The sequence below is a fragment of the Equus przewalskii genome, chromosome 19 (assembly GCF_037783145.1).
Source record: "Equus przewalskii isolate Varuska chromosome 19, EquPr2, whole genome shotgun sequence".
NCBI lineage: Eukaryota > Metazoa > Chordata > Mammalia > Perissodactyla > Equidae > Equus > Equus przewalskii.
Genome location: NC_091849.1, coordinates 56,355,417 through 56,379,495, shown reverse-complemented (window position 1 = coordinate 56,379,495; position 24,079 = coordinate 56,355,417). Strand labels below are relative to the sequence as shown.

Genomic DNA, 24,079 nt, shown 5'->3' with positions numbered 1-24,079 from the left:
AAAATTACTTCGGACTAAGAAGAAGGAAGTTATACATTAGTTATGATGGTTTTCACTATTAAAAACATCCAGCCAAGATGAAACAAGTTGGATGAGGAAAAAAGTAACATAAACTCCAGAAAAGTGTAAGAAATTCACTACTGGGTTGAAGGACATTCTTAGTAAAGTATTTAGAAAATACTTTAAATAAATGAGTTTCATGGTATTTATACTAAAAATAAAAATATGAAAAATATCGAATTTATTTGTTACCATGTATCCTTTGGAACAAAAGCACATGATCATTAAAATGGCTGTAATTTACTCTGCACGTGTGTGTCCATTTCAGACCTGCTTCTAGGTCTGAAAAACTTAACTCTCATTTCAGTTAGAAAAAAAAAATCCATCTACTCCTCTGTTTTCAGAACAAAACTACCAGTAAAAATGTCTTTTCTTGTGCAATTAACTTTCCAAATAAATACCTAGGGGAATTAGCAACCATAAATCCAAACTTTGTTTATAAGTTAAGCAAGTTGGCACAGAATGGTTAAGTGATTTCTTTAAGGACACAAACAGTTGGTAACAAGCACCAAATCTTAACTTCGTGAAATCATCAGCTTTGAGGACAATAGTGTCATCGGCATTTATCAGCTGTATGTCTCCCTGCATGCTATGTGATCTCTCTATGCCTCAGGTTTTCACATATATTTCATATTCTCCAATTTCTTCTCTTTCCCAGGGATTAGCACATAAGGGTACAGAAAACTATCTGTTATTAATTGACAAATTTGAACTCATTTATTTTCAATTTTGTGCTTTTCTAAAACATAAAATTTAATATGGTTATTTCAAAATTGAATTATTCAATGCTGTTTGTTTTAATAGTGAAAAGTGATTTCTTACAGTTAACCAGAATATTTTTTAATAAGCAGGGGGATAATTAGCCATGTCTAACTAAGCAAATAGAAAATCAACCAATATTAACATCATTATATTTTCATTATTTCTACTCTGAGATAATTTTTGAATCAGATTTTTAAAGATTTACTTTTTAAAAATTAAAAGTAAATCACAAAAGTTCAAACAATAAAAAAGTCTTTCTGAATGCAATGGAAAAGACTCTACAGTTTTATCATTAATTTTGATGTCTGCTGAGGTTTCTGTCAGGTACCATTTATCAAGTTAGAGCATTTTCCCCAGCCAGTCCTTAGTGAATGTTCTTATTTTTTTAAAAATGTAATTTAATTTTATCAGTGTTTCTGAAATGTTTTTCTCCTTTTATTGGTATGTCTTGTTAATTACATTAACAACTCTTTCGATGTTCAGAACTTGTTGCTTTTCTGAGATAAAACCCGCAGGTCAGGGTGTATCCTTCCTTCAATGCACACAGCACAGCTAGATCACATATGCTGATATTTTGTGACAATTCAATTAGAACATTCTGTGCTCCCAAATAAGGTTCGTCTCCAGCTTGTGCTTTTGTGTTGTTCTTGGAACCACAGCTATTCTGGCCTTCAACAACCGACTGGGGACCTTCCACCCCTTCTTGCTGGGAAGCAGTTCATATGTCTGCAGCACTGACTGGTATGCTCGCATTCAACAACTCAGGCCGATGCTTCTCTTTCATAGTAACACGGCAACACCATTTTCACTCTCTTCTCTGTTATTGTTCAGGGTTTCTACTTTATTTGAGTCAATTTTTATGAAATTATTCTTTTCATTTAGACTCTCAAGTTTACTGATGTAAAGTTCCATATCATATCTGCTATAATTAAAAATAAATCAAAACAAAACCTCTCTATAAGCATTTATGCTCTTCTCATTCCTAATAATGTATGTTTGTGCTCTCTCTTTTTTCTTGATCAGCCTTGCCAACTAATTTATTGGTAAGTATTAAGACCAGCTTTCAATTTTGTCATCAACTCTAATAAATTATTCTTTCTGATTCATTAATTTCTGCCTTAATTTTTCTTCACTACTTTTATTTTACTATCTTTGTGTTCCTTTTACGGATATTTTTATAGTTTGTTGAGTGAGAAATTGTTCAATTGTTTTAAATGTCCCTTGCATTCTTGCAGAGATTGATGCTCTAACTTTCCTACTGAGGACTTTTTTTCTCTGTGTCTGTTGGTTTTGATATGTAGGGCAGTCATAAAATTTATTTCAAATATTTTAACTTCCATTTTGATTGCTTTCATACAGAGCTATTTAAAAGAAAGCTTTTAACTTTTCAAGTGGATAAAGTTTTTCTTTTTAATTTTCCTTTTATTGTATTTCTCATTTATTGTTTGTGGAAGGTGTGAATTTTGCATTTTAGAAATTGTGGAAATTTTCTTGTGACTTACCGAGTGGTAACTTTTAGTTAATAGTTCACTTATGTTTGAAAAGAATGTGTATTTTATGTTTGTGGAATATAAGGTAGTTAGAAATACCTATCTGTGATCTCCAACTCCTCTAACTCTATTCCTATACATTTCAGTTGTAACAATTTTTGTCGCGTAATCTATTGATTTCTGGAAACAATATTTTTAAATTTTCGATTATCTTTTTGAATTTTAAGATGTCTTGTTTCTTTCAGTTTTTGCTTTAAATATTTGATGCCTGGTGTATCTTTTCTTAATCCTACATGGTTGGTCTTACTCCGTGGGTGTGTATTACTTGTGTGAAGTGTTTGGTCTTGTTAGATGGCTTGCCTTGGTAAGAACACATAGCTGGATATTTTTCCAAGCCAATGTGAGAAGCTTTCTCTTTAATAGTGACACTTAACATGTTTACATATGCTTAATCACATCATTTTGATTGAAAATATGTTTGCATTTATTTCTTCAATTTTATTTCATTTTCCTTTACCATGACCTTTTTTGGTTTCTGCTATGGACTGAGTGTAGGTATCCTCCCAAAATTCGTACATTGAAACCAAATTCCCAACGTCACAGTATTTGGAGGCGGGACCTTTGGGAGTCATGAGGGTGAAGCCTTCACGAATGGGATTAGTGCCCTTTTAAAAAGAGACCTCCCCCACTTCCACTAGTTGAGGACACAGAGAAAAGTCTGTAGTCTGTGGACTAGGAAACTGGCTCTCACCAGACAGTGAATTTGCCAGTGCCTTCATCGTGGGTTTCCCAGACTTCAGAACTGTGAGAAATTTCTGTTGTTTGTAAACCACCCACTCTGTCTGTGATATTCTGTTACTGCAGCCCAAATGGACTAAGACAATTTCCATTCTTTATCTTCTTCCCTTCCTTCCTTTCTTTCTTCCTCAAAGAGATTTCCCTAGCTAATAATTATATAGTTACATGATTTTAATTTTTATATTATTAAAGTTTATGAAATTTTATAATCTTTCCTCTGACTTCAGCTCTCATTTATATAATTTTAGTTCTATATCCAAACATATCTTATGCTCCCTTTAGTCATTTTGCCATAGCTGCTTTTTTCTTTCTTGAATTCTTTATTTTAATTCATCTTTGATTGGTTGTATTTTGCCATCAATGATTTTTCAAACAACAGTTTGCAGGATCTTGAATTATCGGGTTGAGATATATATCTGTTGCCTTTATCCACAATTCTGAAATTCAAAGGCTTAGAAAATTGAAAGGGGTGTGTGTGTGTGTGTGTGTGTGTGTGTGCACGCATGTGATTTTAAACCAATACTACAATACTGCTTGGGAGCAGCTTCTGCCACGAACTGATGAAAGGTTATTTATCGCCGTTGTTCGTGTGGTCCTAGCAACCTTGTGGACAGCAGAGCAGAACCCTGCCTGGTCTTTCTGCGCCATTGTCTCACCTTCCAGCGCTGTATCAGATAATGCTCCCCTGCTATTCCCAGGGTTTTCATGGCCCATTTTTCAGAAGTGGGTGGTAAGGCCCTTCTTCTTAGTCTGTCTTAGTCTGGAAGTTCTGGTGAAACCTGTCACCGTGGGTGACCATGCTGGTATTTAAGATACCAGTAGCAGAGCTTTCAGCATCACAGCAACAGGCAGCCACCACAGTTTGACAACCAACAGATGGATGGTGTGGTTCCCTGATGGGGAAACTGGCCAGGGCCTTGGTGGTGAGAGGCCAGATCTTTACCGCTAGACTGCCAGGGCAGGCTGAGGCTATTTATAGTCTATATTTATTTTCTGAAGGTGAGTACCGATAAGTGTTTCTGAAGAAATTTTGATGCATGTGATATGTGATTTATGGGATGTTAGCCCATGGCTAGTCTTGCATAAGAAACAGTATTAAAGTCATATAATCTTTCTAAAATCCAACAAATTCTGAATTGCAAAACACTTCTGCTCTCAAAGGTTTTAGAAAAGGCATTGTGGACCTATACACAAGGGACTATGTTTGGGGGTTAAAAAAAAGAACCTGAAGTATATTGTTTTCTTTCTGAATTTTGTAGATGTAATTTTAACGCCTTTTGTTACTAAATTTTGATATAGTCTGAAGCCACACTGATTAATTTCTATCTTTTATGTGACTTGTTTTTTCCTGCCTGAACAGATGAAGTTTTCTTAAAAAAAAAAAATTAAATTCAATAACTTGTTGAGAACACGTCTCAGTTTTTTCTCCCTGTACTAGCATTATAGCAGTTAGCATTGGTTAACTATATTCGCAATTAGCACCATATTAGCAGAGGGACTTTTTGATCCAAACCTTCAATTTTTTTCTCTATTTTAGAGAAATTTTCGTCATCTAATGTGATTCTGGATTTTCTAATCTGTTTTTTATGTTCTCTAATTTAGAGAGACAACAATCCTTATGTTGGATCATTTTTGCCTCTTTTTTCTTTATCCACTTTAATTATCTCATATTTCTTTTATTCCAGAAATTCTCTATTTTACTATCTAGAATCAGTGTGTGTTGTCAATTTAAATTTACTTATTATCTTTGTAGGAGTGCATCGATGAGCTAAGCAGTTTCTATTTGATTTCTGTCATGTAAAAGAAAGACATACCACGTCTTTGACATGTGACAAGCTGTCCATATTTAATGTATATAACTCTATGAGTTTGGGGATAAGTATAGACTTGTGAAACCGTCACCACTGAACAGTGCCAGTAGCTAACAATACTGCATTGTATACATAGAATTTTCTAAGAGGTTAGATCTTATGTTAGGTATTTTTACCACATGTCTTGGTCCATTCAGGCTGCTATAACAAAGTATCAGAGACTGAGTAGCTTATAAACAACAGAAATTTACTTCTTACAGTTCTGGAGGCTGGAAGTCCAAGATCAGGGTGACTGCATGGTCAGGTTCTGGTGAAGGGCCTCTTCCAGGTTGCAGACTACTGACTTCTCGCAGTGTCCCCACATAGTGCAAGGGGCTTGGGATCTCTCTGGGGTCTCTTTTATATGGACACTAATCCCATTCATGAGGGCTTCACTCTCATGACCTAATTATCTCCCAATGGCTTTACCTCCTAATGCCATCACCTTGGAGGTTAGGACTTCAACATACGAATTTGAGGGGGAGCACAAATGTCCATGCCATAGCACCATACAAAAAAAATAACAATAAAGAGGGAGGAAGGACACTTTGGGAGGTGAGGGGTATGTCTGGACTGGTTTCTTGATCAGGCTTTTGCATACTGTATTTTTTCTCCGATTGTTTTGGCATGCATGGTTTCTGTGCTGTTTCTTTACATCTTGCTCATACTTCATGGGAAAGATTCATCCCTCTATTTGTCTGATTCACTGATGACGAAATTCCAGTGACAGCCTTTTTACTTTTTCTAGTCTTATTTGTCTTCTTATCTAAGCCAGGGATTGGGGATAGGGTATTGTGCTCTGTCTACATTTTGGTAGCTTGACAGCAAAAATAATGTATCAAGAAATCTCAGCAGTCTTTTATAATTTACTGAAAAATCTGCTGTTTTAGGATTTTGTTTTTTAAGTCACTTCACTTTCTTGTTTAGGTAATCTACTTCTGGAGCTCTTCCCTAGAATTTCATTTTGCCTTCCCAATTGAGAGGCAGCTCTGAAGTATGGTCCAGTTTTTGTTTTGTGGGGTTTTAAAAAAATTTTCTAAAATGCTATGGTAGTAAATGGCAGTATTTTTTTCATCTCTAGTCCTACATTCCTTAGCTACATGATTTGGGGCAATTGTTTTTACCTTTTCCTAACTTAGTTTCTTCGTCTGTAAAATTGAAATAATAATAGTATTTGCTCATTGTTCATAAGAAAGTTGAATGTGTCAATATAGTAAGTACTTAGTGAGAGTTATCCATTTCATCAGTTGCGGAAATAGAAATCCTGTCAACAATCACTCCACAATCCAAATATGGAAAGAAAGAAAACTGATTTATTGTTGAGTAAACTCATCAATGTACGTGCATGTAGGTAGCCTGCAAGAGACTACAAAATCAGAATGAAATTTCACACCATTTACCCAACAAACTAAAAAGAAAGACCAATAAAACAGATGACCTTGACAGGTCAATGGTTACTCCATGAGACAGGCTCTGAAGTTAACCCTGGAGTTATGTGATCACCTTTCCAGTGATGATGAGGTCCATGGCTTTGGAAATATCTCTACTGTAAAACTGGAACCTGGGTTTACATAGGACCTGAAGAGATTAATTTGTATTCCAGGAGGTTAAAGCTCAGACTCAGGATCATTATGTTTTCAAGGACATTCTTGCAATCACCAATATTATAATTATTATTACTCAGTACTCAATTTGTTTCTCTCCAAATAGGGCTTGAGTGATAAGCCAAGATTATCACCTCCTCCTGTCCTGCTCCTGGGAGATGGGGAGGATGAGGAGTCGGGCTAAACCATATTACAGTGTATGTATGAGATTGTTCACCATTCCTAGTTTGTGCTTGATGAATCATTTGTTCATTATTAGAATTCTTGTTTTTTTCTTATTTCTCGTTTTTTGGCATTGGGGAAGGGAAGCTCTGTGATTCCTCTTCACTCTACCATTTTACCTAGAACAGTAAAGATTAATTTTTTTCTACTCTTGTATGCCATATACACATTTAGCATTTTTAATTGTCTTTCATATTCAAAATTCATATCCATAACCTCTCCTTAAATAAGAAAAAAGTTGTTAGATTCATATTTAAAAGAGTTTTCAAAGGGCTGAATAGTCTGTCCCAGAGAAATCAGATAAAGAGACTAGACACTGATATTTGCATATAACCAATTGTTTTAAAGGAAATGGCTGCTGAAATACTTTGCTGCGTGGGCAGTATGTGGCCCTTCGCTGTCTCCATGGCTGTGCCCTACATCCAAGTGTCATTAAAAATGAGCAGGCTGGTGCATCCCCATTGAAGGCCACGAGCTGCTCAGCCCATATTAACGCAGATTGAGTGTCTCGTGTTCTGTGTTCAACCACCCACGACTTCGTGCACAAATACATTTCTCACAGTGTTGTCATCACTAACGAAATTTAGGAGGGATGAAAGTCTCCAAATTGGCAATGAGTCACTTAAAACTTGCAGCCTACTCTTTTTATAGCTTTCCTCCAGAAGCTCATCTTACTTGCTGTAATCGTCACCAGAATGAATCACTTGCTCCTTGTTAAGCTTTTATCTCCATGAAGTGAAGGTGACAATGAAACACTTTTCTGTAAGACTTTCTTGGCAGCTATCCCGCAACGCCTGCTGGCCTGTTTTGATCCCATTCCATATGTCCACAATTTAAGTGGCAATACGACTCTCTGTGAATTATATCATACAGCACTGCAGGGCACAATCCTGTGTTACCTGCTTTGGGAAATAATCTTTTCAGCCTATTTCAATTTTCACATTAAAGAATTGGCTGCCTGAAACTTGATGATTACAGGCTTGTAAGGACAGGATCAAACAGAAGAAGATGCTAGCAGGAAGTCAAATGTGAGAGTATTATTCTGCATGCATAAAAGGCTCTTTGTTCTCTTTTAATAAATTTGAAGGCATTGGTAGCACTATTGACTCAGTTCTGGCCCTGCAGTTAGCTATTCTTATAAACTTGTTCTAATAAAATGCTTAAGTGCAATACCATGTAGAAAAATAATTTCTAAGGTGTATTCACAAATATTTATTAGTTGCCGGGAGTTTAAAGAGTTAACATATAAATGGGTTTTAATCTAGAAAACTTCCCGTTTAATGAAGATCATAGGAAAAAAGTAAAGTAATCAATTATTTGTCTCGATTAAAGACTGTGAGCATTGATTTTCCCATAGGAAAAATTTCATTTTCTTTAAGTGAAATTAGTATTAATGAGCAGACATAGTTGTCCTTTTGCTTCATCTGTCAAGTGTGTTTATTTTGTTTTTATCTGAAATTTTCTAGAATTACTGTCCGATAGTTTAGTAATTCTTTGGTGATGAAACAATTTTCCTGTCAGTGTATTTACAAATGAGGAAGTCAGGAGTCATTGCTATTGTTAAGGATTGAGTTTTTCTGTTCATTGAAAAACAATTTAGTTGAAAGCAAGGCAAGTCTATTCTTAGTCACAACTAGGTTAATAAACATAAATTTTGACATTTAAACCCAGTAAATTGAAAGATTGTTAGCCTAACCTATAAATTAAAAATTTTACACTGTATTTCCCAGTTTATACTTTGAATATGTTTAGCATGCTCAAGATCAAAGAATCGAATTACTCAATTAATGATTTTAAAGTTTTCCATGACCACGGCAGCAATTCATTTTAAATTTAGTCACGAAGATATTTGAGTTCATTTTTATCGTTACCTGTTTCTCCTGGTTGGTATGTAACTCCATTTGAAAAACTACTTTAACTTCAAACTGTACCATAATGATGATTATGCGGCTCACCATCTCATTACAAGCAAGTTTTAGTATTCTCTTTTTACTTATGGGTACAGATAGGCAAGACAAAAATGCCCATTTATAGACACCAGTTTAGCTACGGTGCACCCATCCTGTTTATCTTCACAACCTGTATCAAGTTAAATTTCCTGAGTGCAAGGGACAATTTCTTATTATTCTCTCTAGCCTCCAGATCTAACCCAATTTTTGACAAATGGTAGGCAGTCAATAAGTTCTGGTTAAGTTATTGACTAGAATAGGTGCGACAAAATTGCCGAAGATGTGCCAAGCATAACTTCATTGAACGCCCCTAAAAACATCCATAACTAAGTCAGGGTGTGTTATTTTAACACCAACTCCGTATTTGCTATGACTTTCTTTTGCTCAATTATCTTATCTCTCCAAATTTTTCATTGCACATTTACTCTCATATCCAATACATGATAACAGGAGAGTCATTCTCAAAAACTTGATTTGACCATTCTAGATTTCCCACCGTCATGTGGAACTTAAATCTGAATTTCAGTTATATTGTACATTTTCACAGAGCTTTTCATCGTTTTTTAATCATTTGCCAAACTTATTGATCTCTGTTGTACAGTGAAGTTGTGAATAAAACAATCTTTCCAATCTCATAAAGTTTGCTTTCTGTCCCTATGTTGTCATAAACAAAAAAATAAATTAGTAAAATATAGAACATATGAACGAAATAGAGAATAGAAGGAACAGCTAAGTGTACTTTTGTATTGGTACATTCAAATGTTACAGAAATAATAAGACAATAATAACAATGGCTGTCATTTACTGACTATTAGGCAATTTATATATATTTACTGTACGTACGATAAACTGAACCTGGCCTTTGCTATTACCATTTAACAGATGAGAAATATGGGACCCAGAGGAAAGTATATTTGAGACTTTGAATATTGAAAACTATGATTAAAAAATGAACCACCACGTAAATAAACTGTCAACATAAAGTTCTAATTCCTTGGCTTGACACTCGAGTCCTTTCACAATCCTTTTGAATTACAGCTATTGTTAATTTTCTCCTTGGTATCTCACACTGTGACATTCTCTCCGCCACACTGAGCTGTGTGAGATGGTCACAGAAACACTAATTTGGGGTCAAGTTCAAGTTCCCGTGTGACCCTGGACAGGTCTTCTTCAGTCCTCTCAATACTACTTTGCCAAATGAGAGGACTGCAGTGGACATTCCCTGAAGCTATTTCCAAATCTTAGTATCCACACATTTTCTTTATTTTTCTGTTTTGCTTTTACTTTTGCTTTTTTTCTTTTCTTAGCTCAAAATGTCTTCTGCCTACTTAAAGTGTATCTCCATTCTTCTCATCTTTCCAAGTCACCACAGCACATGGTAACAGCTCTGGTTTGTAGTGGTGGGAACTCAGACGCTCTGCTGTCAGTTCAGGTTCCCCTTCTTGCGTAGTGACCTGTGACCGAGGAAAAGAGGTGGAGTGAGGAGCCAAACTGAAGTCACTCTTATGTGTTTGGAGTGGGAAGTGAAGCATAAACTGTCAGATGAAAAAGATAGCGTGCATAAAGTAGCAGTAAAAGCAAGTCAAGACTGTGGAATGGCAAGGGGAGAATAATGAGACATGATTTTGGAGAGCTTAAAGGACAGGATGATGTTTGTGAAGGTGAATAGAGTGTTGCAGGCCAGGTTCTTGCCTGTAATGAGATTTCACTAGGTCTCAGATTCTTCTTGACTCTACTCCGTCTTCAGTAGACGTTAAAGGTTAATCTTGGGGAGGAGGCTGTTGCAAATGATTTAACTTGTTACTTCTCAATTCCCTGCAGGTCAGAGTCTCTGAGAGGCTTTTTAAAATTCTTCATTTGTTTTATTAAATGTTACTTTCTTATACTTTTCAGTCTCACAGAAGTTTCGTTACTTTTTTTTTGGTGATTTCTTTAAACTTTTCCTATTGAAATAATTTTAGACTTACAGAACAATTGCAACGATTTGATGGAGGGCTGCTGTATACCCTGCACCCAGCTTCCCCCAGTGTTAGCATCCTACACAACTGTGGTAGAGTTTTTTTTAACGAAAAATTAACCTTGGTGCAGCAGCACTAACTAAACTACAGCCCTTTTTCAGATTTCACCAGTCTTTCCACCAATGACCTTTTTCTGTTCCAGAATCTGATCCAGCGTCTCACGTTGTCTTCACTTGTCACATCTCCTTAGTCTCCCCCAGTCTGTGAGAGTTCTTCATCTTTTCCTCCTTTCCATGATTTTAGAGGGTATTGATCAATCATTTTGCAGAATGTGCCTGAGCCTGGGTTTATCTGACGTCTTCTCATGGCTGCGTTGAAGTCACGCATTTGTGACATGACTATCACAGAAATGTTACGCCATTCTCAGGCTATCGCATCAGGGATTCCTGATGGTAACATGTCTTCATGCTGGTGATATGAGCTTTGGTCAGTTGATTAAGAAAATGTCTGCTGGATTTCTCTACTGCAAAGCTACTAGTTTTTCTCTTTGTAATTAATAACCATCTCCAGGGAGATACTTTGAGACTGCAAATATCTTGCTTCTCTTGAAATTTCCACTCACTAATTTTAGCATTTATAAGTGACTCTTGCCTGCGGCAGTTAATATGGTGGCTTTCTAATGGTGGGTTCTTATCAACCTCATTCATTCTAAATTGAGCAATCGTGGTTCTTCTTTAAGGGTGAACTACCTTTTCTCTCTTATTTATTTATTCAAAATTTATATCACTATGGTCTCATTTTGTGAATTATAATCCAATACTATTGTTATTTATTTTGTTGTTGAAATTATTCCAGCTTTAGCTAGTAGGAGCGCTTTCAGGATAGCTTCTGTGCCTTTTCTATATGCTCTTGTCCTTTTTGTGCATGTCCTTATGTTCTGACACCACAAGATATTCTTACCTTGTTTTTTCCCTGACACAGGCCTCAAATCAAGCATTTCATAAGGTTGCTTTTCATTGTAGAATTGTATTTAGAAACCAAGATCTGAGTTCCTTTTATTGTAGAATAGAATTTGGAAACCAAGATCTGAGTGCTAGATGTGCTTGTCACTACTGAGGTCTTATTGCTTGTAGTCTCCTCTCAGTGAACAGAGCTAAGAAATATATGCACATATACTCATCCGTGCATGTACACACCCAGCAATGTATTTATGTAATGAATGCATGTGTGCGTGTGCATGTATGTATGCACCTAATCTATCTATTTACTTCTCTATCTATCTATCTATCTGCCATGTTTGGATCATTCACATTTAAGTGATTATTGAACATTAGGATTAACTCTATTATTTTGATAGCTGATTCTATTTGCTGTCTGCATTTTGTTTCTTTTTCTTGATCACTCTTCTCTGGATTTAATTGGGCACTTTTTTATGATTCAGATTTATGTTCATTCAACTTATTATTTATACCACAGGTTTACAATATAAATCTTTAATTAATTAGAGTCTACTTTCAAATATTATTATATTTCTTCACATGCTGTGTAATGACATTACAAAATTATGTTTCCAATCTACCTGCCATCTTTTGTACCATTGTTAGACATTTTTACTTTTGCATATGCAATAAGCACAGGATATGTTACAACCATTTTTACTTCAGGCAGGCAATTTTTTAAGAACAATTAAAAATGACAATAATTAATTCTCTTTTACCTCCATTTATCACATTTTCAACTCTCATTGAGTAGGTATCTATCTGGTGTATATATTTTCCTGAAGAACTTCCTTTCACATTTGTTGAAGTATATGTCTGCTGGAGATGAATTCCGTTTTGGTTTGTTTGAGGAATTCTTTATTTCTCCTGCATTTTTGAGGAAAATTATTTTTACTGGGTATAGAATTCTGGTTTGACAGATGTTTTTCTCTCATTATCTTTAAGCTCTCACTCCGTTGTCTTCTGGTAAGTATGACTTCTGAGAAGTCTCTTCTACCACTTGTCTTTCTTCCTCTGCCTGTAATGCATCTTTTTCTCTGGATAAATTAAGGATTTTATGTTTGTCTTTTGTTTTCAATATTTTAAATATGATATATCTAGAAGTATGTGTGTGTGCATTTTGATTTACCCTGTTTGGTGTTCTCTGAGCATCTTAGATTTTGATTTGTTTGCTGCAATTACTCTTAGAAAATTCTTAAGCCAGTATTCCTTCAACTATTTCTTCTGCACGTTCTCTGTTCTCTTTCTCATCTTGTGAGATCTCAGTAACTCATCTGTCCCACAGATCTTGGATGCTCTAGTCTGTTTTGGTTTGTCTTCCCCCACTCTTTTTTTTCTCTTTGTTTCAGTTCGGGTAATTCTTATTAAAATATTTTTGCTGATCCATTCCTCAGCTGTGTTACCCCCTTGTAAGAATGTAAATGCATTCTTAGTTTCTTTTACTTTGTTTCTCGTCTCCAGTATTTCTGTTTGATTTTTTCTTACGTTTTACATTTTTCTGCTAAAATTACCTATCTGTTCTCATACATTATACACCTTTGCCATTAGAAATTTTAACAGGGTAACCAATTCAACAATTACATTTATTTTAAATTCCCAATCAAATATTTCCCGCATTTCTGTCATATCTGGATATGTTCTGTTGATTGTTTTGTTGTAGGGATGTGTTAATTCTTCTAGCCATTTGGCATGCCTTTTTATTTTTTGGGGGGAGGAAGACTGGCCCTGAGCTAACATCCATTGCCAATCTTCCTCTTTTTGCTTGGAAGATTGTTGGTGAGCTAACATCTGTGCCTATCTTCCTCTAGTTTATGGTGGATACTGCTACAGCATGGCTTGACAAGTGGTGCTAGGTCCACGCCAGGATCTGAACCTGCAAACCCCAGGACACCCAAGTGGAGTGCACAAACTTAACTACTATGAAACAGGGCCAGCCCCTGGCTTGTCTTTTGTTAAAAGATATGCATAGCAGAGGAGACTGTGTAGACTAAGATAAACAGTTTTTATGACTGGAAATGGACATGTCTTTCCTTCTTCTAGGCATGGGGGTTTATATTGATCTGTGCAGGACTTAGGCTTGGTTTGAGGCTTTTACTGTTGCCATGGTTACCCACGGCGCACAATGGGTTTAGTGTGAGGGCTGTTTGCCAGAGTTTTCCTCAGTGTCTGATCTACCCACAGTTTTAGATCTTTTGTTGCATTTCAGAGAGCATCTGTCTCTGACAGCTCTCCCACTTATATTCGTCTGTGACTTTTACTCAGTGATTTTTTTGTCTGCTTGGAGGTAACAGGGAGTGTGCCGTGGTATTCAGATTGCACCTCAGGCCTTAGACACGCACTGCGCTCCTGAGTGTCGGGGACGGAGGCTTTGCAAGCACTCTGAGAGCAGCCAGCTCTAGTTTGGGACGCAGCACATACTCAACTCTTTCCCCAGTGGTGGAGTTTTTTATTTGTTTTTGTTTTCCCTTGTTCCCTTCCCTCAGTTGCCATGAATTCTCATCAGTGTCCTAAGGGTTGGATTTTTTTCTCTTTCTCATCAGAGATTAACGATTTTGTCCCACAGGAGAGACAAGGGAGAAAGGGCTGGGTGGAGTTTCCTGCCCCTCTCACAGTGGCTGCTCTTGCCCTCCCCCAGCTGTGCTATGAGGCAGTCTTTCCCAGGATTATCCACAGGCTTCCCCTGAGCTCCTGGTGCGGTTCATGGAGAGGAAGGGTGTAATTTGCCCTGTGGATTTGGCCCCCAGGAGCTTCACACTCTCCCCCGTGCCTGCTCTCAGCCTCTTTCAGCACGTTCACTTGTCTTGCTGGCATACACAGATAGCTCTTTCAAATGAGTAAGTGTCTGTGTCTCAGCTCTCCCTGCAGGTGTCTACCTCTCCCAAGATTGGGGGTGAGCTGCTTCTCCTGCAATTTCTTCCCTCTAAAAGTTTCTCTAAAATGTTGTGAACTTGTATCTTACTCAGCTTTTTCCTTAAAGTAAGGGTGAGACTAATGACTTTCCAGCTCTGTACTTCCCTGAGAAAAATCAGACGTCTTCACTGGTGTTGAAATCTACCATTTCTCCTGTGCTCTGAAACTCATTTCTAAGAGTCACCTCTGGGACACCCCTTTCTGTTACCCATACTCTCTGATATTTGCAGCTTTGAACTCTGTCTTTAAAGGCTCCTTTCCTGCTCTTTTTGAGGATTCCAAGATCTCCCTTTTCCTAAAAACAAATTTAAGACTACCTGCTTTCTTCTCTCAATATCATGCCATCACTTCTTCCATTCTGAATTTCTGATATCTGCTTCCTGCTCTGTCCACAACAGTACAGACACTAACATTGAGCTCATTTGCATTTGTTGGCCACCTGTCTTAAAGTGTCTCCTTCCTATATTTCCTGACACGGCACCTATCAGTTTCTCCTCTTACATTTTTTTATTATTCTTCTTTCTGCCTTCCTCCAAACTCTTTCCTTGTTTTTTTTCTCAATAAAATTCTTACTTCTAAGGTTTTAATTTTTACCACTATTTGAGTACTATATGTTGGATTCCCTGGAAAGCAGATTTTGAGATTGAGATAGTCTTTTAGGTGTTTATTTGGGAAGGTCTTGAGATCGATATCTGAAGAGCAGAAAGAGCTCGGTCAGGGTGAGAAGTCTGGCTGCAGCATAGATTGCAGAAAGACTTCGACACTTTATATGGAGCTCAGAAGGTAGGACAGACATTTAGGATTATCTCCTGATGAGGAAAGAGAAGCCTGGCCTTTACCACCACCCCTAACCTCCCCTCAATCTCCCCAAAACAACAACAACAACAATAACCACAACTCTGCAGCCTAATTCATTAACTGATTTGAGATGCCCCAAAGAGGAAGGTGTGAGCTTGGGTATAGCAGTGCTCTTCAGCCAAGGGAATCTGTGAAGTGAGGTACCACTCTGCGATGTCTAAGTTGTCAATACTTTCAGAAGCTGGAGGAATGAATGCATCATTCCTGAAATGGAAGGCGTTTGGGGAATACCAGAGTGTCCACTCAAGTGTGTGACCTCAAATCTACGTATCAAAACCTTTACCTCTCATCTGGCTCTCCAGTTGAATATTTTCTACACTCTACTGGGCACCATGTTTGGATATACCACAATTATCTTTGATATGATGAAACTTAATGCTCAAGTCCATACCACCTTCTGCTCCGGTTCTCTTATTAAATCTAACAATTTACTAAGTCACTTCCCTTCTTTGAATCTTTTAAATGAAGCAACTTAAAGTTCGCCCTCTTTTTTAAGTTCGTGTTTGCTGAACTGACAGCCCAGTCTTCGCATTCTGGGGGGGAGTGGGGTGGAAAGTTATTTTTTTTATTATAAAAGAAATAAAAACTCCCCCAAAAAACAAGTTGGAAAATACAGAAAAACCATAGTGAAGCGAAAAATGACTTTTTCTGCTGCAATTTATAGGAAATATTTATAGGACAATTTTACGGCATTTGCTTTGTTTTTTCTCCAAGCAGTATTTATTTGATTTCTTACCAGTTAAATTATTCCTAGCCTGCTTTATTATTCCAAAGACTGCTATTCCTCTACCAACTGCTCCCCTTCAACACACAAGCTATATTCAACTCCCCTTCTTTCTGAATGATTTTTTTTTTTTAAAGCTAGCTACAGGCTTTGCCAGCCTGTCTTGTAGTTAACTATGTCTCACTAGCTGTGTAAGAGGGTGTGCTATTTGTGTTATACGGAATTCCCAGGAAATCTCTTTAAAATGCATAGAGGCAACACTTCTTCCTTTCAGTTCCTGCTCGTTGGAATATGAATATAGTGGCTGGAGCTTAAGCAACCATTTTGGACCTAAAGGAGCACACTAAAAATAATGAAACAGAAAGAAGAACCTAGGACACTGATGGTCATGGAGCCACAATACCAGGCCTAAATTGCCTATTTTGCACTTCTCTATGTGAGAATTTTAGAATTATGTTTAAGTCATTTTTTAAAATGTAGCTGAAACTTTTCTGATACATCATGTTGTTATTCACTTTTGTAAGCCCATGTTAAGTGTTAAACATTCCATAAGATATATATTTTGCCAGTTGCATATCCTATTTACGTCCTCTATTGGATATTTTCTGCTATCGATTATTAAATAATATACATATCTCTGGAATTAAGGTCAAAGCACCTACACTTTTGCCTGCATTTCATGATTTCTTAGCATAGACTGTCTGGTGTGGGACTGTAGGTCAACAATCCTCATCTGAAGTCCTTGGGCCGGATGTGTTTCAGAATTGAGAAATTTTTGTGTTTTTGAAAGGTAACACAGTGCTTGTATTATATATTAATGACCTCTCAGGGGAGTCTGAGACAGCATCCTCTTGTGTAAGATAAATTTGTATTTCTGCACTACAGTATATAAATAATGACACTAAGATCTGGTTTGGTGACAAATGACTTAAGAAAAAACTTGTTTTTCAGAGATTTTTGGATTTTGTAATTAGGGAAAAGACTTTTACTTGGTCTAAGATTATGAGTGGTTTTTACAGGTTATTATTAACTGTGTGTTATATTATTTGTTCAAATATTAACCACATGTTATTACATATTTATAATAATTTTTCCAAAAGCTTGAACCCATATAATCTTTTGTTAGCAATAGGTGAATATTAATTTCACCGTAGCATTACCAGTGCTGATATTTTCCCTTTTTTTATCCTCTTTTCCCAAGGTGAAAATGGATATCTCATTCTTTCATTTTATAATTCTAAGGTTACTAGTAAGTAATGATTATTTGCAGTCTCTATTTTGTAATTTATCTGATCATATTTTGTACATACTTCTTGATTGCTATTTGGGGTTTTTAACACATTTAGTGAGGTTTAACATGATTTTTTTCAAACAATTGGCCTATTTTATTATTTTTATTTTGAATTATTTTACATAGTTTTAAATACACATCTCTCTCTCTCTCTCTCTCTCTCTATATATATATAACACATGGATCTTTGTGTCATTTTCTCCTTTAGGTTAGAAAATTTTCCTCCAAAGGAGATTTGATAAATATTTGCACTTAAGTCTACTCTGATTTTTTATTCCTGATTTTAAAATATTTAACTCTTTAATTTTTCTAGTATTTATTTTGGTTGAATACATAAATAAAGCATCTAAATTGCACCTCAATCATTTTTAACTGCTTCAGCACCATTAATTTTCAAATTCTCACCATCCTCACACATTTGTAACGTTTTGTTAATTATATATATCATTTTATGTACACGAGTGAAGGGAGATGACGTGCTGGTGACGCATCTTCGTCACTCTCATCAGGGAGAATAACCCGTGGGGCATAAGAAATATTTCAGACACCCACTACTCCTCCCCTCCCCCTGTTCTTTCCAGGAGATGTTTCTTAAGAATGCGTCTCATTAGAGAAAGAAAGTTTCACGAACATTTAATAAATTAATCGTATTTGCTTCCAGGATTGAAAGGAAACGCCTTATCCTAGAATGTGGAATGCTAGATAGTCACTGTCTTCTGTGCCTGCAGGAGACCAAAGTAAATTCTGACATATGTATAGACTTAGGGAATATTATGGGCTGAATCATGTTCCCTCAAAATCCATATGTTGAAATGTTAATGCCCGTCCCTCAGAATGGGGCCTGTATTTGGAGAAAGGGCCTTTAAAGAGGTAATCAAGTTAAAATGATGCCATTAGGGTGGGTCCTCATCCAGTCTCACGGAAGAGGAGTTTAGGACACAGACATCAGACAAGTGTATGCACAGACCGAAAGGCCACCATAGGAGGACACAGCAAGAGGGCAACCATCTGCAACCCTAGGACAGAGGCCTCAGGAGAATCCAAGCCTGCCAACACCTTGATCTCGGAATTTTGCCTCCAAAATTGTTAGAAAATAAATTTCTGTTGTGTAAGCCACCCAGCCTGTGTTTTCATTAGGGCAATCCTAGAAAACTAATGCGGGGAGTCCGGCTGAACGGCCTACTGATGTAGTCCAAAAGAAGAATGTACTGATCCTAAGGCGTCTGACGCAGGCCAAGTGGAGGTAAAATATGTAATGTACTTATGTTCATGCCTGGTGCGTGAAAAGCATGCAGTGAAATTGTCTAGCGTCACTATGTTAGTGTTACACTCACTACAGAGATGACTAGAGGACTGGGTTGCTAACCTGACCCAGGAAGGCAGTGCTGTTGAGTGAGCCAGCAGTGTCTGAGGGATTAGGAAGGACTATTCAAAACAACGACCCTGGGTGGCAGCAAAAGGAAATAGCAACAATGGCGCTGTTTACTTCCTTTGTTTGTAGCAAAAATCAGAAATCCTCGCTTTCCTCTGTGCAACCACCGTCCCCCAGGTTCTTAGACAGTCTATTTACAGAGCAGGCAAATGGAGAAGAGACTGAACTTGTTATTCAAGCATGTGGGTTCCAAGACGGTTTTAAACAATATGGAGAAATAAGACACGTGACTGAGGGTGCCTCTGAGCCTCAAAGGTAGGTCCATGTTACTTAGACTGAGGTCTATTTGGGGGCTGTTTTTAATTTATTTCTATTGATCTTTTAAATTGATATTTTATTAATACAGAATTCCTTGACGGGCCACCAATTGATAAAATTAATACATCTTAACTAACATCAAGAACTGAAAGAACATTTGGTAGATATTTTAAATAATATATGAAGCTCTAGACAGCAAAGTATGAGAGATTCCTTACAGGTGATAGTTGTCTCATTATGAACCCAAGATGCTGATGTCAGAAATCTTCTTTATATTGTATATCAATTAGAATTAAACTTCGAAATAAGTGCTCAAGAAACAAAAGCATGTTCTATTGAAACTTATTTAGGTGATTTTCTTATGAAATATTACGAGTACAATGAATATTACTAAACTAGTGTGATCTGATTCCATAGGTTCAGGACAAATTAATTTTTCATCCCTTTTCTTAGCAGAAAGAGGCTAGAAGTACCAGGTTTAATCCGATATGACTGACTTTTATTATTAAACGAGTTTAAACTTCAATAAAATGAAACTATTAAATAGATGAAGACGCCGTATATGACTAGAATCTCATTTGAGGTGAGAGGACTGCTCCAGGTACGTAGTTAAGCTGTTTCATCTCGTTCTTACTGAGGGCTGGGCTTGCCTCTTCATTTCCTTTTGCAACTACCAAAGAAGGCGTAGCTAAACAATGAATTGTAGTGGAATGTCTCTTCATTCCCATCCATCCCATCATCTTAAGCAAAGCATCACAAAAAAAAAAAGGAAATATTCCAGTGCCCATGAAAATTGTAGAATCAGTTTGTGTTTTATCTCATAAGATAAAAGTAATTGAGTAAAAGATCTCTGTTAAGGAATTATTAAATTTCTCCATCAATAATTCTTTGATTTCAATGTGTATCATTTGGTTATTTGTCACTCGAGTTCTGTTATAAAGCTATATAGGTGTGGTCTAAAGATTTCTGTCCCTGGATCGAATTCATTTGCTAGCAATTCGTAAAATATGAGAGGAGCAGTATCTGCCGCAGGCCAGTGGCCTGCAGGAACTAGCCAATCCTGCCATTCTATGGGGGTTGCACGGACTCCTGAGGAGGATGTGGCATATATGTATTTGGTAGGATATATCATACATAGGATAACAGGTATAAAATAGTCTCGACAGCTCTCCAACACATGGTTAACTGTCATCCTTAAGAGTTCTTTTGACATCAGAGAGCAATGGTGATTCAAAAATAATAAGCAAAAATAAGATGTTTAATCATCATCTCCAACCAGTACCATTTTGAAAACTGAGGTCATAATAAAGATTGAAGTATTATCTAAATGACAGATGTCTCAGTACAGGCAAAATACACATCTGCAGATACATATTTGGCACCTACCACTAAATTTATCATCATCCATTTAAACTTTCTATGCACACTTAGTAAACATTTGAAAAGAAAGATGAAACATCTTGACATTCAATTTCTGGTACCGTTTTTACCTTGCCCCTAGGTCTCTTTGTATTTGTTCACCTTTAGTTCAAGCAAATCACAGAACTTTTCATATGGAAGCTTTTATATACTTAAATGAAACGGCATTTAACATATTAACTGTGTCATTTTTTTTCCTAGGAAGGAAATCTGTACAAATATATGTAATATAAACCATCAAGTTAGCTTCTCTCTGAAAACCACAGCTACTCTAAGAACATCAGTGTGTACAACAATGCCAGATGGACAAGTTGTGTGCTATCAAAGTATGACAACAGCACCATCTAATTTCCTGTACAAAGCAAGCCATTTGCTCTCAAGCAAATACCAAATTAAGTTAATGTAGAATTTTCTATTTGAGACATAAAGATTTAAAAGTTAGAACAAATTATTCCATATCAACATAGAATTATAACATTTCTCCCTAATTCATGTTTATAAAATGATTCTTGGCATGTATCTCAGGATAAGAAAATATGGCTAAAAAAGAGAATTCATTACTTGAAAAAATTTAGTGTTAATATGGAGACATCATGCATTGTGATTCTCGTATATCTTAAATTTGTTTTCTGTATTTTTATCTTAATCTTTAAGATTTTCTCTTCATTTCTCTTATTTAACAAAATATTTTGGGAACGTAGAACTAAGGTAACATTGTTGGAAGAGAGATATAAAGCCAAGATGTGTTAGATATTGCTGTGTAATACTTAACTCAGAAACCTTCCTGCAGGTCGGGAATCTGGGCGTGGCCTAGCTGGGGGCCGCTGGCTCACCTCTCTTCTCTGGCTGCAGTGAGCTGTGGGTGGGGGCTGGGGTTTCTTCTGAAAGTGCAGCTTTAGATAGGATCCACTTCCAAGGTCACCATGTGGCTGTCGCCAGGTCTTTGTCCCTGGCCTGGTGGGTCTGTCCATGGGGCTGCCTCTTGACAAAGCAGTTGAATTCCTCCAGGCAAGGGATCCAAGAGAGCGTGCAAGTGTGCCCAAGACAGAAGCCACAGTCTTCTTATAACCTCATCTGTAAGTGACATCCCATCATTCTGCCCTATTCTGTTCATTAGAAGCAAGTCAATAAATCCAGCCCATAGTAGGGGCAAGGGATTACACAAGGGCATGGCTACCAGGAGGGGGGCTCATTTAAGATCATTAATTTTGGAGGCTGCCTTCCTTTAAGGAGCTTATCCTATGAGTATTTTCAACTTTAGATATCTTGGCACTTTGGTGCTTAACTTACCATGCTCATAGCATAATGTTTACTTAATGAACAGATTAATGAATGAGTACATACTTTAGACTACAGTTATTTTATTTTTTTTCTTTGCTGAGGAAGATTAGTCCTGAGCAAACAACTGCTGCTAATCTTTATTTTTTATTTTTTGCTTGAAGAAGATTAGCCCTGAGCTAACATCTGTGCCAATCTTCCTCCACTTTATACGTAGGTCGCCACTACAGCATGGCTGACAGGTGGTGTAGGTCCGCTCCAGGGATCTGAACCCACAAACCCGGGCCGCTGAAGCAGAGTGTGCCAAACTCAATCACTACACCATGGCGCTGGCTGCTACAGTTATTTTTTTATGGTGAACATCACATATATCTTAAGGGATTTAGTTCCTGCAATATCATATGCAGAGTTCCTTATAATACTTCCATTTCCAAGGTCTTGCTTGGCTTTCAGAAGTCATATGATGTCAGCTACATAGGAAAGATGAGAGAAGTGTGCTACACAGACAGTACTGTAAGACCAGTTCTGTCCTCTTCCATTTGAGGCTAAGCCTCCCGCTCCATTCTCCTGTGGTTGGATAATTTAGAGAAACGATAGTTTGTCTTCATTCTCCTGACATTTTCCCTCCTCCCACTGAAGGCGAGAATCACCCCCACATTAGTTTATTATCTTGGAATTTGGGGGAGACTGGAAATTGAAAGTGGAAGGAAGTTGGGGCAGGTGTGTTGAGAGGACAAGCTGGGGATAACGACTGAAACTAATTTCTCAGTCTGCGTGGAAGGTCTGGACTCGGAGTATGATATGTATGGACTAAAAACATAAAGAAAGGTGACATTTTTTCACACCTGAGTTTGTGGTTTCATGTTCATACTCACATAGAGCCCTAAAGCTGGACCTCACTTAGCTTTCCAAGGAAGAAACTGCAACCAAAACAAGAGAGAACCCTAGACACTGCTTCTAGAACATTGGCTACTTTGGAAGAAAGAAAAATGTCAACTCCAAGAGTGATTTAAAAACATGAAGTTGGCTTCTCCAGTTCTTCTTTTCTCTTTTTTTAATAAAACTGTCCTCATTTTTAATAAAAGTTTGTTCTTTATAGTAGTAAATAGTAGTCGAAGTGTGTGTAAGCTGAGGATAACATTTTGTCTGAAAACGTATCAGTTTCCTTCCTGTAGGAATTAATAGAGTACAAACGTCTTGAGCCTGACCTGGGAATTAGAGTGCATATAACATTATGTTGTGTTCCAAGATTTTTACTTACATATCATAAATATTTTTCCACATAATTACAATTGCAATTTTTTTATTGCAGTAACACTGGTTTATAACATTATATAAATTTCAGATGTACATCATTATATTTCGATTCCTGTGTAGATTACATTAAGTTCACCAGCCAAAGACTAATTACAATCCATCATCACACACATGTGCCTAATCAACCCTTTCACCCTCCTCCCTCCTTCCTCTCTGGTAACCACCAACCAAATCTCCGTCTCTATGTGATTGTTGTTTTTATCTTCTACTTATGAGTGAGATCATACAGTATTTGACTTTCTCCATCTGACTTATTTCACTTAGCATAAGACCCTCAAGGACCATCAATGTTGTCACATATGGCCAGATTTCATCATTTCTTATAGCTGAGTAGCATTCCATTGTGCATATATACCACATCTTCTTTATCCATTCGTCCTTTGATGGGCACCTAGGTTGCTTCCAAATCTTGGCTATTGTGACTAACGCTGCAATGAACATAGGGGTGCACGTATCTTTGCTTATTTGTGTTTTCATGTTCTTTGGATAAAACCCAGCAGTGCAATAGCTGGATAGTACGGTAGTTGTATTCTTACTTTTTTGAGGAATCTCCAAACTATTTTCCTTAGTGGCTGCACCAGTTGGCACTCCCACCAGCAGAGTATGAGTGTTCCCTTCTCTCCACATCCTCTTCAACACTTGTTGTTTCCTGTCATCTTAATTATAGCCATTATGACAGGAGTGAGATGATATCTCATTGTAATTTTGATTTTCATTTCCTTGATAGCTGATGATGTTAAACATTCTTTCATGTGCTTCTTGGCCATCTGTATTTTCTCCTTTGGAGAAATATCTGTTCAGATCTCTTTCCCATTTTTTAGTTGGATTTTTAGTTTTGTTGTTGTTCAGATGTATGAATTCTTTATGTATTTTAGATATTAACCACTTATTGGATATATGG

General features: G+C 36.9%; 1 long non-coding RNA gene across 3 annotated transcripts; it reads left to right on the top strand.

The window, feature by feature from the left end:
- Window positions 1–1,441: 1,441 nt before the first annotated feature.
- Window positions 1,442–22,967, top strand: LOC139077367 (uncharacterized). 3 transcript variants are annotated; one of them, XR_011529821.1, is made up of 5 exons: window positions 1,442–1,563; window positions 1,846–1,865; window positions 12,637–12,657; window positions 17,385–21,659; window positions 22,079–22,967. It is a non-coding gene; the product is annotated as an uncharacterized lncRNA (long non-coding RNA). The 3 variants fall into 3 exon arrangements; XR_011529822.1 differs by lacking the exon at window positions 12,637–12,657; XR_011529820.1 differs by lacking the exons at window positions 1,442–1,563; window positions 1,846–1,865; window positions 12,637–12,657 and having other exon boundaries at window positions 12,668–21,659.
- Window positions 22,968–24,079: the final 1,112 nt, after the last annotated feature.